Below are 14,944 nucleotides of genomic sequence, written 5' to 3'. Positions count from 1 at the left end.
CAAGAGAGTGCTCCTTTATCACTTTTCAATTAACCTAAGTCCCTACCTTATTTAGACGTCCTAAGTTTTTAACCTAATACCCTTTTTCTGTTCCAGGATTCCATCGAGAACACTGCATTCCATTTAGTCATCACGTCTCCTAAGGCTGCTCTTGGCCATGTTTCTTAGACTTTCCTTGCTGTTGATGACCTGGGCAGGTTTGAGGAGTATTTTTGGACTGCTCCTCAATGGGGCCTGGGACAGGTCTGATGGTTTTCTCATGGCTAGGCTGGGGTTGTTAGAGTGCCATTGTCATCACATCCGTCCAGGGGTGCAGATTGTCACCGTGACATTGCTGCAGACAGCAGCCTTGGTCGCCTGGCCGAGGTGGTGCTGGTTGGTTTTTTCCATTGATGTTCCGCTTTCTCCCTTCCCTACAGTAGTCATTAGAAGGAAGTTACTCTGTGTCATCCTCACTCAAGGGGTGGAGACTTAGTCTCTGCTTCCTTGAGGGTAAAGGTCTTTGTACATAAATTATTTGGTATTTTTTTTTTTTGACAGGCAGAGTGGACAGTAAGAGAGAGAGAGACAGAGAGAAAGGTCTTCCTTTTTGCCGTTGGTTCACCCTCCAATGGCTGCCGCGGCCGGCGCACTGCAGTCGGCGCACCGCGCTGATCTGAAGGCAGGAGCCAGGTGCTTCTCCTGGTCTCCCATGCGGGTGCAGGGCCCAAGCACTTGGGCCATCCTCCACTGCACTCCCTGGCCACAGCAGAGAGCTGGCCTGGAAGAGGGGCAACCAGGACAGAATCCGGGGCCCTGACTGGGACTAGAACCCGGTGTGCAGGCGCCACAAGGTGGAGGATTAGCCTATTGAGCCGCGGCACTGGCTTATTTGGTATTTTTAAGATTTATTTATTTACTTGAAAGAGTTACAAAGAGAGGAGAGGCAGAGAGAAAGGTCTTCCATCCTCTGGTTCACTCCCCGACTGACCACAACAGCCAGAGCTGCATCAACTTGAAGCTAGAAGCCAGGAGCTTCTTCCAGGTCTCTCCACATGGGTGCAGGGGCCCAAGGACTTGGGCCATCTTCTACTGCTTTCCCAGGCCATAGCAGATAGCTGGATCAGAAGTGGAGCAGCCGCCTCTCAAACTGTCGCCCCATATAGGATGCTGGCACTGCAGGTGGCAGCTTTACCCGTTATGCCACAGCGCTGGCCCCAATTATTCGATATTTTTCTGCATGAGAGATTGATGGATCCATTCTCTACCATTCAATCAATCTTGTATCAGCGTGGATGCATGAATATTTATTTTATGCTTTGTTCCAGAAGCTAATACTACTTTACTTTGTTGTTCAAATTATAGGTGTATCCTTATTGTTTGTTTTTTGGTGCTCATTAGAAATCTAGGACTTTTGTCACTGACTGGGTATAGACCCACCTGCAGGTAAAGCAGATAATTGCTTACCTGGAATGATTTAGTGGAGGTCTCCCACCAATCTTAAAATTGGTGCTGTTTCAGGGCCGGTGCTGTGGCATAGTGGGTTAAAGCCCTTTAACCTGTCCCTTTATGTGTGTGTCCTAAGTTCCTTGCTTATAAGGACACCACTCAGATTGGGTTAGTGACCACCCATAATGGCCTCATTGTAACCAGTTACCTCTTTTAAAAGTTTATTTAATATATTTGAAAGGCAGAAAGAGAGAGAAAGAGAGATCTCCCATCCACTGGTTCACTCCTCAAATGCCTGCAACACTGGGGGTGGGCCAGGCTGCAGTCAGGAGCCCGGAATGCAGTCTTGGTCTCCCATGTGGGTGGCAGGGACCCAACTACTTGAGCCATGTCTGCCTTTCCTCCCAGGGTCTGCATTAGCAGGAAGCTGGAATCAAGAGCAAGAACTGGGACTCAGTGCCCAGGTGTGGGCATCCCGAGCAGTATCCTAACTGTTATGCCAAATGCCTCTGCTCCATCTCTTCAAAGACTGCATCTTCAAATACAGTCACATTCTAAAGTGCTGGCGGTTGGGACTTCACCTCATGACTTTTGGAGGAACACCATTTAGCCCATAACAATCCTTCAAGAGTCTAGATACAGACACATTTTCCCCACGCATTAACAAAAAGGTGCAATCATTGTTTATGCTCTTTAACTTACCTTACTGACCTGACCCCACGTGGGGCAAGACTGTACTTCCTCTGGGAGAGCCCAAGACACAGTCAATGGGGAAGGGGTTTGGGAATCAACCTCTTTGCAGAGGGACTACTATGACTGGGGAGCCTCAGCTTCGGGCAGGATGAGACCGCTGCCCAAATGCATATGGAGGAAGGGAGAGGAGTTTTAGGACACAGAGCATAATGGATGTATGGGGAATCACATAGGAAGTGTGTAGTAACTTGTACTCTGTGCAAGGTGACTTTGTCTATTATAAAAAATTACCTTTAGCTGCTTGACGGCACACAGACTCCATAAGAATGATCTTGGAGTCAAGTTTATGTAAGATCAGGAGATTTATACTGCAAGGGTGACTACTTTTCTGTATCCTGCCACTCAGCTTGGTGTAGAAAAATCTCTGTCTCTATTCTTAGCTTAAGGTTGTGTTACAAAAGACCTGCAGGCTTGATATGGACCTTGCCCAGAGCAAGGATATTGTGTATAAATGCATATTCTTTGAACCAGAGCCCAATCTTTGAAACCAGCTGAGTTTGTTGTGACCTTAACAAACAACAGATCCTGCTGGTGATTGTGGCTCAGTGCTTTCAACTTTTTCAGCTGTGGAGAAAGTAACGGTGTCGAGTTTTAGTACTTCGTGTTTCAAGTCATACACTTGACTTCTAAGGCCAGTAACAACTGGAGACACCATACAAAAATGAGGTTGATTCAGGGGAGAGAGAGAAAGTTTGAATGGTAAGACCCTGCACTATGTTGCTGGTTTCATCTTCTATGGAAGAGACCAGTCATTGCCTTTTTAATTTTTTTTCTTTTTTTAAAGAATCACTTATTTATTTGAATGGCAGAGTGACAGAGAGAGAGGGAGGGAAAGAGAGATCTTCCATTCATTGGTTCACTCCCCAAACTGCCACAACCGTTGGGTCTGGGTCAGGATTGGGTTGGGTCCTGGCCAAAGCCCATGTACTTGGGCCATCTTCTTCTGCTTTCCCAGGCACATTATCAGGAAGTTGGATTGGAAACCTAGAAGCTGGGACTTGAACTAGCACTCTGATATGGGATACCAGGATCATTAGTGATGGCTTAACCTGCTGTACCACAATGCTGATCCCAGTTGCCTTTTTAAAAATATTTATTGATTTACTTGAAAGGTATGTTAGAAAGAAAAAAACATATCTTAAGACATTACTACTTCTCCTCATCCCTCTTATATTGAGCCAAACCCAATTCTTTTTTTTTTTTTTTTAAGATTTTTATTTATTTATTTGACAGGTAGAGTTACAGACAGTGAGAGAGAGAGACAGAGAGAAAGGTCTTCCTTCCACTGGTTCACTCCCCAAATGGCCGCAATGGCTGGAGCTACGCTGATCCGAAGCCAGGAGCCAGGTGCCTCTTCCTGGTCTCCCATGAGGGTACAGGGGCCCAAGCACTTGGGCCATCCTCCACAGCCTTCCAAAGCCACAGCAGAGAGCTGGACTGGAAGAGGAGTAACCAGGACTAGAACCGGCACCCATGTGGGATGCCGGTGCCGCAGGTGGAGATTAACCTAGTGCACCATGGCGCTGGCCCTGCCAAACCCAATTCTTGATGAACTTTGGCTACATATTAAAATTATCTGGGGACTCTATTTAAAACTACTACTGTTTGGACTCCACCTCCAAAGATTCTGAATTCATTGGTTTGGCATAGGAACCAGGCAAAGGTCGTTCTTTTTTTTTTTTTTTTTTAAGATTTATTTATTTATTTGAAAGTCAGTTACACAGAGAGAGGAGAGGCCTCTCTAGAGAGAGAGAGAGAGAGAGAGGTCTTCCATCTGCTGGTTCACTCCCCAACTGGCTGCAACGGCCGGAGCTGTGCCGGTCTGAAGCCAGGAGCCAGGAGCTTCTTCCGGGTCTCCCATGTGGGTACAGGGCCCAAGGACTTGGACCATCTTCTACTGCTATCCCAGGCCATAGCAGAAAGCTGGATCAGAAGTGGAGCAGCTGGGACTAGAACTGGTGCCCATATGGGATGCCGGCATTGTAGGTGGCAGCTTTACACCCAGTTGCTTTTATCAGAAACCTGGAAGTCCACGTTGAGCCACTGAACGCTCACTTCCAGTACCCAGTGAATTCTGCAGTCCTAGCAACTCTCCTAGGTAATGTATGGAACTGCTCACTTCTCTCTAACTCTGTTGCTGCCACCAGCATTGTCTCTCTCCTGTGCTGCTGTAAACAGTCTCTCACCTAGAAGCACATGCAAGACATTTTGCTTCCCTTCAACCTATTTCAACTCTGCAGCTGGGGTAATTACTTAAAAACATACAGATATGGTAACACCAAGTTGCTTAAAAAGGCTCTATTTGGTCCTTAAATTTAAAGGCAAAGAGAGAGAGAAAGGGTGCCCATCTTCTAATCCATTCCACAAATGCCTGCGATGGCTGGGGCTGGGCCAGGGCCAAGCCAGGAGCCAGGAACTCAATCCAGGTCTCCCATGTGGGTGGCAGGGACCCAGTTACTTGACCCGTCATTGCTGATTTACAGAGTGGACGTTATCAGGAAGCCGAAGTCAAGAGCCAGCGCCAGGAATCAAACCCAAGTATTGTGACGTGGGATGTAGGCTGTGTAACTGGTAGACCAAATGCTCACCCTTAGTTTAATCTTTAAGTTTACAAACCCTATTTCTATCATCTGGCCTTCTTCTACATCTTAATCTCAAAGCAGTTTTCTTCAACCTTCCCACTCCAATGCAGGGCTGTTGAATTCTGTAGATTTCTAAAGCATATTGTGCTTTTCTGTCCTCTGCTCTTTAGGTTTTCTCTGCCTAGCAACTCTTTTTTTTTTTCCCTATGTGTTTTCTGACTCCAGTTCGTGCAGGACTGAGCTGAGCCATCAGTTGCAGAGGGATGCCTTCCTCGCCTTGCGGGTGGGGAGTTCTAAATGTTTGGTTCCACATTACAGTCAGCAGAGGAGGTTTTAAAACAACTCAGTGATCTGATTTCATTCCCTGGGCTGGGGTGTGAATCAGAATCACCTGGTGGGCAGTGCCAGGGCTGCTGGCCTGGGCCCCCGTGCTGTGGAATGATTGTTCTAGATTTGTCTGAGTTCCAGTGAAGTGCTCCTGTCACATATGTGCAGCCCTTCCCATGGCATTTGTCACACTTTGTTACTAATGCTTTTTAAAAATTGTCTTTCCTGAGGGCAGGTGTTTGCCCTAACTGTTAAGACACCTAAATACCACTTCGAAGTACCTGGGTTTGATTCCTGGCTCCACCTCCTGATTCCAGCTTCCTGTGAATGCAGGTTATAGCACAAGTCATTGGGTCCCTATCACCCACATGGGAGAGCTGGATTGAATTCCTGGCTCCTAGCTTCCCAGCCCAGCCCTGGTAATTTGGGGCATTTGCTGAGTGAACCAGCGAATGGGAGCTCACTGCCTGTCTCTTTGCCTCTCACATAAATAGCAATTTTAAAAACCCCTTCATTCCTTCTAGAAAGGAAGAACAATCATTTGTGAGATTGGGTGCTCTGCCTCTTGTCTACCTTTGTATCCCCAGTGTCTAACCCTGTGCCTGGTGCATTATAAGGATTTATTTACTATTTATTGAGTGATTAAATAAAGTACTCCATTTGGGTGAGAAGGAGGTGACCAGACTGTCCTTGCATTAGTTATGGCAGTGATAATTCAGGGGTAGGACTAGGATTTGTCTATGTAGTGATCCTTAACTTGTTTCAAGTGTGTTTGATTTTGGTTTCCCTTGGTTCCAACTCTTGCTGAGGGTAGCATCTGTGCCTCGAGGAACCTCTGCACCTTCATTCTTCTCATATCCAGCACTTCTTCCAACACGCTCATACATAAAGAGCAGCAAGTGAATGTATTTTGGCTGATTGTAGTTCAATACAATCCCATGCAAATCTAGCATTGATTTTTGGTGTGTAGATGTGTGTGCTCATGTGTGTGTGCATCTACGTACATGGCAGCAAATATTTTAACAATATCTTAGAGTTGAAGAGAACGGAAGTGTTTTATAGTGTTCCATTGCCAGAAATGTCATTTTTTATAATTGACCAAGCAGAAACTTCCTTTGGCCCTGTTGGGGTTGTGGTGGATTACATTACATTTTAGGGGGCCTCTCTGAAGCAAATCAGGATGCATTTTTTTTGCATATGCAATATCTTGAATTTTTTATTTGAAAAAAATTGTATATTTATAAACTTCTCTTTGTATAGTTATAAAATCATATTTTATATAAAAATAGTATATACTTATTTATTTACCATTTATACAATGCTTTCTGTATGAAGCATAATCCAAGCAAGAACAGACACATGTTCAGCCTTGCTGCATAGGTCACTGGGAGACAAGCAAGTAAGCTAGCGATTAGAACATAACAGAGTAAGTGCTGTAGTAGAGTACGCAAGAATGACCTTGGGAATATTCCAGTCCCCCTCCCAGACAAATGGGGACCTGCTGCATTGTGTTAGAGCAACACAGGTATTAGCCTGGGTAGGGGTAGAGGTATTAATGCAGGTTGTCTCTTGTGTAGGCGTCGTACTTAAGGGTTCGTTCTTACCCTTAGAGAATGAAAGGGAAGAAATGCCAAGTAAAGGGGTTTATTAGACTGTTCAGTCCTTGGGGACTCATAGATACTTCAGCAGGACTGTGCATGCTGTGGGCATGTGTGAAGCTTCTGCAGCAAGTGCTGGTGGTTTCTTCAGGTTCTTACATGGGCTTGTGATTTTCATAAGGGATGGGATGGCAGCTCATGAAGGAGGAAGATGGATAGATAAGGACTCATTCCTGTGGCTGCAACCGTACTGGGACTTCCCTTGGACTTTCCCCATAAATACAGAAGTAATTTGTGATGTTGCAATACAAATAGTTTAAAGTGAGCTGTACTTTGCATGTCCTGGGATAACGCAGTGTGGAAACTTGGGTTGGGTTATTGTGTGAAGAACTTAAGATAAACATCTTAATGTAGTCATGAGTTCTGGTTTCTGTACATAACCCTTTTGTGAAGATGTTCACAGCAGTATGTTTAAGGGTCCCAAGTACCCAGGTACAGCACCAGAGCAGCTGTCAGCCCAGTCCTAGCAGGGAATGAAGGGAGCTGGATGTGGGTTATTTCATTGTCTTGTTCATGTGTTACTTTTACTTGGCAGACAGCCGGATGCCTAGTTGTCTAACCTGTGACCAGGGGCCCCTCATTCGGGAAACTTGTTTATTCTGGCAGGTGCCCTGTGTCTCTTGTCTGGCCCATGTCCAGTTTGTGCTGCCTGACCATCAGTCTGCCTCTGGGAGGGAGTGAGGGTTTGAACTGGACATTGGCCTATTCAAAAGTCTGCACTCCTTTTGTAGAGTAATCCTAATTTACTTGGAAATGTGGTTTAATCAAGGTGTTTCTAGTTTCAAGCAGCAAATAAGTTTGAACTAATTTTAACAAAAACCATTTTATTGTAAGGATTAGGAGTGTCTTGAGGAAACTAAAAATAGGAATTAGGCAACTTCTAGAAGGAACTGGAACTGAGAACTGGAAAGTCATAATTCTCTTTCTCTGACTCTTACCTCCTCTCTTGCTTATCTGCCTTCCTGTTCTCTTGGCTTTCTGTGCTGCTTGTGTAGATGGTGGACCATGGCTGCTGGAGCTTCAACTGAGCACAGAACTTAGATCTCCCTAAATCCAGGTAGAGAAAACCTGATTGGCTCTGCTTCAGACTGTCATCCTTCCTGGGTCCAATCAGCTTTGTCCAAGGAGATAGAATTGCATCATCAGACATGGCTGCCATGGAATTTGAAGGCAACATCATTTACTGGTAGGAATGTTTGACTCTTTTCTCATGGATCTGGGTTGGCTGCAACTTACTCTGGGGACTCTAACTGTTACATGGGAAAAATCAAAGGGTTTCCTTCTGGGTTTGACCCATGCTTATGTTTCTTTGAAGAGGAAATAAGACCAGAACAGGTTTGGCCAAAATGTTATTGTGTATGATTTTCCTCATTTGATGCACATTCCCACTGTTCCTGCGGTCTCATTCTGTTCAGCCTAGTTGTCTCCATCCACATTCACACAGGAGTACCCTCCCAGTGCAGATGCTCAGAAGATGCAGATGTTCAGAAACAGTCACCCACCTCCTTTGGAGCTTAGCTTTTCCCTTGGTTTTCAGTAGCAACAGCACCCTGGACTCCCTTTGCCTATTTTAAGTGACTAAAACCTAGCCTAACCTATTGTCATTAGTACCTCTTTGTGATAATAGCCGGAGTCTTTTCCCCAATAGACACTACTTATCCGGAGATGATTCCAGTTACCCTCATTGGGCACACTGGAAAGCATAATTCCTTAGGGCTTGTTAGGAACAAATGGTGGTCACCAGGTCCCATCTCAATTGAAGTAGTGCAGTACCCTGTTACTGACGTCCATGCGTACTTTCTGTTTCTTCTGCAGCCGTAAGAAACAAGAAACTCAATAGGGGACCATTTTTGCTGTATGATTTTTGGGAGGTTCCAGAGTTTGATCATAGGTCAGTTGTTTAGAACTTGGAATTTGTTTTACTATGGAAACAAATAGTATAGGTTTCCAGTCAAACTAAATGACCATTGGCCTAGATGGCACCTGAAATGGTAATTGCGACCTTGACATCTTCCTCATCCTTAGAGTCTGAATTCTTGTAGATAGTCCTGAATTCATTAGTTTCCCAAAAACTCCATTACCCTGGCACTGCAACTTTCTGTACTTTGATGGAAGTAGGGAGAATCCACGAGGTAGGTAAGTGGGTGATGAATATAGGCTCTGGGTATTGAAAGAGGCAAGGGTGGTAGGTGCTACAAAAGGAAGGATAAGAAAGAGTAGAGAGTGATGAGTTTTATGTCTCTAGTGGTTCTCATAGGAAAGACAGACGAGGCTGGGGAAGAGGAATAGAGAGCAAAGAACAGCTGGCTGCCACTTTTGATAAATGGAGCTTGTCACTAGTTCATCAATGTGTTTAAAATAATAATTAACTACTTTTTCCTGTATGCAAGTCTTTCAGTTGTTCTTCCCCTCAATTTGCCTTCAGTAAGTGAGGAGTGTCTTTTACAGCAGTCTTCATTTGTTTAGCTAGATCCCTGGACTCACCTCCCTGAGATGAGACCTCATGCCACAGAAGTCCAGCCAGGAAACCGGAAGATGTGAACCAGCCTCTATGGTTATATCATGGCAGCATGACTTTGTGAGGTCCTGCTTATGTGGTGTTAGCTAGTGATTTCATCCCCCTTTCTGACTTGGAACCAGGCAACTTTAGATTCTCAACAGATGGACAACAAGGTTGACACAGGATCTTGTACTGAAATAATCTTTGAGTCATACTCTTTGACTGTTCACTCATGCAGGAAACTTGCTCCATTCTTCGTGCAGAAGGTCAATGCTGAGAATTCAGCATACTCAGAGCTGCTGGGTTCTCTTATCAATGTATGTTTCTATATCCTTCTTCGTGGTCAAGATAGGGATTTTACTAATATAAGAATATTGTCTAGTTTTGGTAAAACACCTGGCGTTTTGCCCTAAGAATATGTTTAAAAATAGAACAAAAAGTTTTACATGAACCTCCTATTTTTGTCCCCTTTCTGAAAAAGAGATTCTGGCATAAGAAAAAGAGGAGTCTGATTTCACCTGTAACTTTATTTCAGGAAAAGTTGCTGTAGAGCTCACCCTACTTGGTTGTTAGGTTCAAGTGCATATGGTGCCAATGACGATCTGAGTAACCCCAGGAACAGCAGTTCATATTTCAGGGTTCAGTTTTCTCCCCTATAAAGTGGGAATGATGAAACCACAACTTGAAGGATCATTGTACTAAATGTGATGATGCTTGTGGAAGTATCCAGATGAGGTAGCATTGCTGTGTTAACGTAGATTTTGATTGATTTTTAGAGATTAAAACTGTCCTTCCTCTATTATAACATCGGTTATAGTGCTCGGGGAGCAATTAGTGCAAGAATAGGGAGAAAAGGACGACTGCCATTTTGATAAGTGGACCTTGTCATTAGTTAGTCAGTGGGTTTAACATAATAATTAACTATTTTTTCCTCACATGTAATTCTTTGAGATTTCCGTATTCTAAACCAAGCATATTGTACTCAATACATTTGACGGAACCTTGCTGGCAAGGGCTATGTAGTAGTAATGCTCGCTCCTTAGCGATTCCTTCCTCTATTTGACTTTTTTTTTAAAATTTTATTTATTTATTTATTTTTTTGACAGACAGAGTGGACAGTGAGAGAGAGAGACAGAGAGAAAGGTCTTCCTTTGCCGTTGGTTCACCCTCCAATGGCCGCCGCGGTAGGCGCGCTGTGGCCGGCGCACCGCGCTGTGGCCAGGGAGTGCAGTGGAGGATGGCCCAAGTGCTTGGGCCCTGCACCCCATGGGAGACCAGGAGAAGCACCTGGCTCCTGCCATCTATTTGACTTTTTAATGCAGTGTACAGTACAGCATAGTCTAATCCAGGGTATGGTGTAGCACAGTTTCTCCTCCTGCTCAGTGGGAGGGTATTTTTGCCACCTTGCTTGCTGGTGAGAGCCGTATGCTGATGTAGCACATCAGGGCATCTGAACTGTTGAACTGCGACAATCAGCATGAGCCGGGCTGGGGCACCCATGTTCACAGCATTCTTTTCAGGCTGAGGGTATCTGATTTCTGCTTCCTTATTTCTCTCCAATTCTGATAGCCGTAAGTATGTAGGTATGTATGTTGTCCAAGGTTCTGTAGAAGTATGTGTAAAGATTGTAAGCTGAAAGATTGCAATTTCTTCCCTTAGGATTAAATAACACTATGTCATACACTGTCCACTTTCAAATATTTGGTCTTTTGGATCACTTCCACGAACAGAAGGTAACATTTTGGAGTGGTGATTGTCATCATCACCACTGAGGAGCAGAGCATCAGCTTGTGTGTGCACCTGTGGAGGTCGTATGAAAGGCAGATATTTGACAAGGGCCCCTAATCTCAGCAGGATAGTCTGGGAGCCTTGTTCCAAAGTCTTTACCATCTGACTTTGTGTATTCTGACCCTTAGGTGGGGAGGTGAATGAGCCTCTCCTCTCACACCTTTTCTCAGTTTGCTGCTTAGATGTCTTACTGGACTGCAGTATTTATTCATCATAAACTACCCCTTGAATCTTTATTTAAAATGTAAGTTTGATGTGCTGTTAATCTATCACTAATGAGCCCCTTTGGGTTTAAGAGACCACTGTATATTCACAAAAAATTTTGGAATAAATTTGAGGGTGATTTTCCATGCTTATCTTTTGCTTTCATTGTAATAGCTTGTCAATGAATAGCTTTAAACTTTAAAAAAATTTTTTTTATTAAAAACTTTTTGTTTAGAGTGGGTGTTGTGGTGCAGTGGGTTAAGTTGCCACTTGGGACACCTGCATCTTATATTGGAGTGCTAGTTTGAGTCCTGGCTTCTCTACTTCCTATCCAACACCCTGCTAACGTGCCTGGGAGGCAGTGGATGATGGCCCAAGTACTTGAGTTCCTGCCACCCATGTGGGAGACTGGGATGGAGTTCCTGGGTCCCAGCTTCAGCTGGGCCTAGAATTGGCTGTTGTAGTCATTTGGGGGAATGAATCAATGAATGAAAGATCTCTCTCTCTCTCTCTTCTTGGCTATGCCTTTCAAATAAATGTCTTAAAACTTTTTAAAAATAACATGTAAGGGGACGGCGCCGTGGCTCACTTGGTTAATCCTCCACTGCAGCGCCGGCATCCCATATGGGCACCGGGTTCTAGTCCCGGTAGCTCCTCTCCCAGTCCAGCTCTCTGCTGTGGCCCGGGAAGGCAGTGGAGGATGGTCCAAGTGCTTGGGCCCTGCACCCACAGGGGAGACCAGGAGGAAGCACCTGGCTCCTGGCTTCGCTTTGGTGTAGCGCCGGCCATAGCGGCCATTTGGGGAGTGAACCAACAGAAGGAAGACCTTTCTCTCTGTCTCTCTCTCTCACTGTCTGTAACTCTACCTGTCAAATAAATAAATAAAATCTTAAAAAAAAACATGTAATACTTGCACTTCATTATGGGGTGTAGTGTGATACCTCAACACATATACATAGTATAAACTTACCAAACCGGACAACTAGACTTGCCATTTTCTTATCAGGAGCTTTAATATCTTCTCTCTCCATTTTTTTTCTTTTTTTTTCTTTTTTTTTTCTTTTTATTTTTTTTGACAGGCAGAGTGGACAGTGGACAGTGAGAGAGAGAGAGAGACAGAGAGAAAGGTCTTCCTTTGCCGTTGGTTCACCCTCCAATGGCCGCAGTGGCCGGCGCACCGCGCTGATCCGAAGCCAGGAGCCAGGTGCTTATCCTGGTCTCCCATAGGGTGCAGGGTCCAAGCACTTGGGCCATCCTCCACTGCACTCCCTGGCCATAGCAGAGAGCTGGCCTGGAAGAGGGGCAACTGGGACAGAATCCGGTACCCCAACCGGGACTAGAACCCGGTGTGCCGGTGCCGTAGGTGGAGGATTAGCCTGTTGAGCCACGGTGCCAGTGTAATTTTTTTTTCTTTTAAGACAGAAAGCTATCCAATCTGCTGATTTGCTCCCCAAATACCTTCAATGACCCTAGCTGGACTGAAACCAGAGCCACAGGAGCTAGGAACACAATCCAGGTATCCCACATGAGAGTCAGGAACCTAATTACTTGAACTGACACCTCTGCCTCCCAGAGTCTGCATTGGCTAGAACCTGGAGCCAGGAGCCAAAACTGAGAATTGAACTTAGGCACTCTGATGTGGAAGACAGACCTGTTAACTGGAAGACTAAATGCCCACTGTCTCTTCTGGTTCTTTATATAGAATATAATTAATTATTGTGAACTAGAGTTGCCCCACTGTGCTGTATTAGAACCTATCACTTAATTTTAAAAACTATTTATTTATTTGAAAGGCATAGTGACAGAGAGAGGGAGAGACAGAGATCTTTGACCTGCTGGTTCACTTTTAAAATGCCTACCATAGCTGAGACTGGGCCAGGCTAACAGCAGGAACCAGGAGCTCCATCTGGGTCCCATACGGGTGGCAGGAGCCCAAGTGTTTGGGCCATAATCTGCTGTCTCCTAGGTACATTAGCAGGCATCTGGATTGAAGGTAGAGGAAGAGGGTACGGTGCTGTGGTGTAGTAGGTAAAGCTACCACTTGCAGTGCTGGCATCCCTTATGGGTGCCGGTTCGAGTTCCAGCTGCTCCACTTCTGATCCAGCTCTCTGCTATGGCCTGGGAAAGCAATAGAAAATGGCCTAAGTCCTTGGACCCCTGCACCTGCATGGGAGACCTGGAAGAAGCTCCTGGCTCCTAGCTTCGGATCAGTGCAGCTCCAGCTGTCGTGGCCATCTGGGGAGTGAACCAGCGGATAGAAGACCTCTCTCTTTGTGCCTCTCTGTAACTCTGTCTTTCAAATAAATAAATAAATAAAATCTTTAAAAAAAGAAAAAGAAAGTAGAGGAAGGACTCAAATCCAAGCAATTTGATATCGGATGCTGGTGTACTGCATGATGGTTTAACCCACTGTGCCACAGTGCCTGCCCCTAGAACCTATGATTTCTATCTGACTATGTTTTGGTACCTATTATTCAACCTTTCTCCCTGCCCTTACACCCTTCCCAACCTCTAGCACTAACTATCCTAAGTTCACATCAACTTTTTTTCTTTTCTTTTTTTTTTTTTTTAAGTTTCTGTTTGCGACAGAACATGTGGTATTTGTCTTGTTGTCTAGCTTAATCCACATAATGATCTTCAATCCCAACCTTTTTAGAAATGTGAATCTGGCCAGCACTGCGGCTCACTTGGTTAATCCTCCGCCTGCGGCGCTGGCACCCCGGGTTCTAGTCCCGGTTGGGACGCCGGATTCTGTCCCGGTTGCTCCTCTTCCAGGCCAGCTCTCTGCTGTGGCCCGGGAAGGCAGTGGACGAGGCCCAAGTGCTTGGGCCCTGCACGCACATGGGAGACCAGGATAAGCACCTGGCTCCTGGCTTCAGATTGGTGTAGTGCGCCGGCCTTAGCGGCCATTTAGGGGGTGAACCAACAGAAGAAAGACCTTTCTCTCTCTCTCTCTCTGTCTAACTCTGCCTGTCAAAAAAAAAAAAAAAAAAAAAAAAAAAGTGAATGCCTTGGTTGGAGAAACTTACCATGTCTAATCTGTCTTTTCTTATACTCCTTGAAATCTTATGCTTTATTTATCTTTGTATTCCCAGTACCTAATAAAGGTTTCTTGAATGCAGCAACAAGGGTAAGAGCATTATATTATGAGAGGAAGCCCAGAAAAGGGTGTCTGACTACACAGGGGAAGGGAAAGTTGCCTGGGGGATACCCAGAAAAGGAGTGACATTTTATGGCACAAAGTAGAAAGAGTAGGAAGAATGACCTTCGTAAATGGAGAACCAGAGGAATGTGACTAAGAAGTTGGGGTACCTAGAAATAGAGTCATATGGCTAGAGCTAAGATGCGAAGTGAAAAACAATGAATCTGAAAGGAAAGCAGGTTATACACAATTTTGAATTTTGTGCCAATTAGAAAGTCTCTTAGGTTCTTAGAATTACCTCTGTGATACACTGATCAGTAGTATAAAAACCAAGTATGGGATTAGATTTCATGAGGTCATTTAAGTAGAAGAGATTAAATATTTATTTAATGTTTACATAATCATTAATTCAAAGTAGATGTATGTATGTAATGGTTTTTGTTTGAAATGAATGGTTGCTAACATCATAAACTGAAATCTTAGCAGCTTAAAGAGCATTATGGCTGATTTAGAGGTAAAAATACTGGAGGCTGATTTCAACACCAAGAGGTTGAATAGTGAA

General features: G+C 44.6%; 1 protein-coding gene across 2 annotated transcripts in view; it reads left to right on the top strand.

The window, feature by feature from the left end:
* The window catches only part of RNF144B (ring finger protein 144B), a 149,850-nt gene that overhangs the window by 25,062 nt on the left and 109,844 nt on the right, over positions 1–14,944 (top strand). The window contains exon 1 of one of the 2 annotated variants that reach the window (XM_062185382.1): positions 7,838–7,934. The exons of the other annotated variant lie outside the window; for it this stretch is intronic. The gene's annotated coding sequence lies outside the window, so the exon portion shown is untranslated. Of the gene's footprint in view, positions 1–7,837; positions 7,935–14,944 lie in introns of those variants that run through there. 2 annotated transcript variants of the gene reach the window in all.

The sequence above is a fragment of the Lepus europaeus genome, chromosome 3 (assembly GCF_033115175.1).
Source record: "Lepus europaeus isolate LE1 chromosome 3, mLepTim1.pri, whole genome shotgun sequence".
NCBI classification, from domain to species: Eukaryota; Metazoa; Chordata; class Mammalia; order Lagomorpha; family Leporidae; genus Lepus; species Lepus europaeus.
This window is presented reverse-complemented; position numbering and strand designations above follow the sequence as displayed.